A 5,025-nucleotide genomic window follows, 5' to 3' on the forward strand; every position below is an offset into this window, starting at 1 on the left:
TGCTCATTTGAAGGAATCCACCTTGTTTCCAAAAATATATGAAGCAGGAACACCAGAAAGCACGTTCATCCCCTACCTCCCTAGCACCGGCTGCTGCCTCCCAGGACAGGAGCACGGGTTTCATCACATCAGAGGACTGGTCTACAGCTGCAGCAACAGTCTCTACAAACAGAGCCTTCGCTGCCATAGCATGGCCTCGGCCTGGGATTCCAAGCCTGTAGCTTAGCACAAAAATACACGCCTAGCCTCTCCCCTCACAGTTCCACTGGGGTGGCCAAGCCTGCAGCCTTTGCCAACCTGGACCACATTTTGAAGCAAAGTTCCCAATGCCACTCAAGGCCTGAAGTGTTGCATGCTTGGCCGCAGCCTAGCCTCCCCCAGGCACTGCTCCTGGTCGGGGTCCTCTGCATCCTTTCCAGGCTGGGCCTCGTATTTACTATGTAGATGGACTCTAAGAGTGCTCCTATCATCAAATTCCTTATGCAACTTATCTCCTGAGCTCAGCATTTGCTTAGCTACATAAAGAGGGGAAATGCCCTTTTAAACCTAGTCCCATGGCAATGGGGGCCTAAATAAAGAACCCATCACATGTTTTGCTCACAATGAGGGAAATCTTCCCAATTGCTAGCTCCATCTGTAAAAAGAGAACTGCCATAAAGCCAAATTTTCTACCTCAGAAGTTACCTACTAATATAAATAATATTGAACTTATCTATCTCCCCTAAAAAATGTGACTGTGTATAAATGTATTCTGAAAAATAAAAGTGGGAGATGAGCCAGAGCAAATATAGAGACCAACAGTCCGGCAGGAACACAATTTCTCTTGGTGGCAGGCGGGGAGCATGCCATTTCAAGGTGAGACGAACAGACTCTCAAATTAATTGGAGCAGGCAATATCCATTCTGCATAGCAAGGAAGGGCCTTTTAGAGCTAGTGTGGTTCCTTCTACAAAAGCAAGCCAAGCTCAGAGATTGCCAAATGCTCTTTAACACAATAATGATGAGGTTTATTGTTTCAAGGCCCAGAGTCATACAGATAACAAATTATTTCTCTCTTGGCATATATTAAACTGTGGTGAATGTAACAAAAATAATACTCACTTAAGATGTGTTTGTATGTTAGGCTAAGTAGTAAAAAAGCAGACAGATGAACAAATAAAAAACCCAACTGGTTTTCAGTTTTCTCTTTAGGAAAGGAAAGTTAAGCCTCACCTCACCTTGCCCAACCTAGCAATGAATTGAGAAGGAAGCTGCAAGGAGCACAGTAGAGAAACTTGAGACATGCCTGCATCTGCAAAATGCAAAGGAAAAGTCTTCATCCTCAGTGTGGAGGGAGTATCTGAAAAATAAAAGTGGGAGATGTGTGCAGATGTGTGCAGCAGGAGGGCGAAGGAATGGTCCTGAAGGACTCAGCAAGAGAAGGGCAGGGGGACAGCAGGGAGCTGACACAGGCACAGAGAAGGAAGAGTCAATGGAAGAGAGTGCCCACTGGGGCACATCTATGCAGAGGATGAAGTTTGTCTTCCGGGATGCAAACTAGACTGATTTCTGAGTTTGTTCCTATGCTGAGATGGCCTTCTTCTTCCCTTCTGTTACGATAGCTCTGCCTGTTTTTCTGATGAAGAAGAGCCAGGCTCTGGCAGAGTGGCCAGAGGAAGACTTCCTTGTCCCTAGTCCCATCACAGGGTTCTGGCTGAGACATTCTTGAAGGGTGTTAGTCATGTGGATTATTCAGCCACAACTGGTTTTTAGCGGTGACCATCTCAACAAAGATCACCCCTCCAAATACGGGAGACTCAAAAGAAAGGACCCTGCCACACGCAGATGACAGTGTGGGGCCAAGGGCTCCACTCATGTGTGACCATGTGGAAGATAGGCAAATCTCTTTGCTCTCCATTCTTGGTTTATTGAACACAACATACGTTCTAGTAATATCAGTTGCACAGTTAATTTATATAAACTGGAGAAAAACTTCCCTTTTATTTCTTTTTTTATTCTTATTATGTTCAGGTAGCCAACATATACTACCTCATTAGTTTCTGATGCAGTGTTCAATGACTCATTAGTTGCATATAACACCCAGTGCTCATCACCACATGTGCCCTCCTTAATACCCATCACTCGGTTACCCCATCTCCCCCATACCTCTCTCTTCTGTAACCCTAAGTTTTGCTTCCAGAGTCCAGAGTCTCTCATGTTGACATTATAGGTCCAAAGGAAGAAGTTTTGAAAGAAGATTTTAGCAGACGAGTATAAAAGTTTTCTGTGTATCAAAAACTAATCCAACACCGAAAGACAAATGATAAACCAGAGGAAATGTTTGCAATATCCTAACAGATCAAGAACTAATTATTTAGAATAAACATTCAAATGAGAACGATGATGTGAATTTTTCACCTATCCCACTGAATATTTTAAAATGACAATGCTCAGTGTTGGCAAGGGTGTAGTATAATGATTTCTGGATAGCAATTTGGTAATAGGTTTCAAGACATTTAAATGTGTCATATACTCTGATCTATGAATTCTACTTCTAGAATAGATGCTAAGGAAACAATATAAAATGGGATCAAATATTTAAGCACACAGCTGTCCTTGGAAGCATTATTTATAAGAATAAGCCAGTTGTCCAATATTAGGGGAATGATTAGGAAAGTTAGGGTAAATCCATAGGCTGACACATGGTACTAATACTAAAATTAAATGTGAAAGTTTTTTTAATTAATACAGGAATATTGTCATGAATGATTTTTTAAAATAAAAATGCAAGATATTAATTTATATACACAACGTGATTTCAACTATGTAGAATTTCATTGCCAAAGATCTGGGAAGGAGTAGATTAAAATGCTATCAGTAGCTCCTTTAAAATGGTAAGATTGTTTTTTCTGCCTCTTTACACTATTCCACTACTTCTCCCCTTTCTGCGATGAGAATATGCTTTTTTAAAGCATAAAGCATATAAAGGTTACTAAATATAAAACATGGATGCACCTTAAAAGGAACCAAGATTCTGGAGAAATGGCTGATTACAAATGTGAGGTATGAGATGTATAAGATGAGCCCGGAGGATGTTGTTGATGCTCCTAAAACAAGGGAGCTCTTGAAGACTGCTGAAATGCATCCTGTCAAAAGTGTATGAAGCCAACGTGAAGAGACCCCCTATAAGACAAACATGAGACAACCTGAGCTCCAAGAAGAAAATAAATATCTGCCCATAATCAAGACACATTAAATACAGAAATCAGAAATCACACCTGAATTCATAATAGTATGAAAATAAAAATCACTGGTCCTTTGGAAGCTCCGAGGGAACCAAATTATTATTTAGAAAACTGGAAGATGAAGAGAAACAAGGAAGCACTTATTCTGTTGTTGTTGCTGTTGTGGTTTTCTATACAAACTATATCTTAAGGAAGTGCTTCTCAAAGTGTGGTCTCTGGGCCAACATCACCTGAAAACTTGTTCTCAGTGTCACACCCCAAGCCCCAGTTGAGACTGAATCATAGTTCTGGGATTGAGCCTAAAAGGGTTAAGAGTAGGCTCTCTGAGCATCACATCAAACTCTGATTCTTCTGTTTTTGTTCTATTCTTTTCTCACCAACGGCAAGGCTGTGCTGTGGCCTTTCCTTCTCAAAGAGACATAAAATCTCAGATTCTTGGGCTGGCTCTAGCAGACTAGGTGGGCCTTTCAGCCTGCTTTCTGTGAGGACATACAGATCAACCTGGCTGAGGTGAGAATTCTGGATCCATGTGCTACAGCCCCTCAGATGGGGATCATACTGGAGTGTGGGGCCAAAGGCCTGGCTCTATTTACACTTCTCTCAGTCTTTGTCTCAGTGCATATAATGTTCCCCCAACTAGTACTAAGACTATACAAGTCACAGATCAGTTCTTTCAAACCAATAGCAAATAATTCCAATCTCTTGTAAATTGTTCCACAGCTTAGAGAAGGGTTATGAAGCTGAATAATACTGATATCAAAAGTGGACAATGATGCCCTGAATAGGATCCTACCAACTAGTACTGTGTATGAATAATGATTCAAAAATCCTACATGGAGTGGGGTGTCTGGCTGCTCAGTCAGTAGAGCCTGCAGTCTTGAACTTGAGGTTTTAACTTCAAGACCCATGCTGGGTATACAGATTACTTAAAAATAAAATCTTAAGGGGTGCCTGGGTGGTTCAGTTGGTTAAGTGACTGCCTTCAGTTCAAGTCATGATCCTGGAGTCCTGGGATCAAGTCCCACATTGGGCTTCCTTCTCAGTGGGGAGTCTGCTTCTCCCCCTGACCCTCCTCCGCTCTCGTGCTCTCTCTCTCTCATTCTCTGTCTCTCAAATAAAATAAAATAAAATCTTAAAAAATTAAACAAAAACAAACAAACAAAACACCATTACATGAGGAAAATCAGGTAAAGTGCAAATGAAGAGTAGAGTTTAATTAATAGCAATTTACCAATTTTAGCTCCTCCATTGTGACAAGTGTGGCATAGTAATGTAAGATACTAATTATAGGGGAAAATGGGTAAGGAGTATATGGGAACTTACCGTAGTATCTTGGCAACATTCCTGTAAATTGGATATTCTTATAAAATTTAAAGTTTATTTAAAAATGTTTAAAACCTAATTAAAAGTCAATCATGCCATTTTTGCCTAGGGAGGGCCCAAGTTCATACTCAGATGCATGGGCAAGTGAAACATACTAAAAGGATCTTATGATAGTGGCTCTCACCATAGCCATCAGACCTATTCAGCTTCCTGCTGGACCACGGCTGAAACTGAGGGATATATACCCCTGCCTGACATTTCCTTCCTGGATTTCTAACTACCATTGGTGCCTTCTCGTCCTCAAATTTTAAAATAAGTGCCAAAACCCAGTGTGGGTGATAACTGGTGACAGCATGTCACTTGGAGGGATGGAGCCACTTCCTCAAAGGACCACGAACCTCCTGACAGCAAGTTCTGACTACCTGGTCTCAGAACAACAGAGGCATATCAGAAAGCTTCCCCAAAGAGGTTCAAATTCT

Source organism: Mustela nigripes, chromosome 1 (genome assembly GCF_022355385.1).
Source record: "Mustela nigripes isolate SB6536 chromosome 1, MUSNIG.SB6536, whole genome shotgun sequence".
NCBI lineage: Eukaryota > Metazoa > Chordata > Mammalia > Carnivora > Mustelidae > Mustela > Mustela nigripes.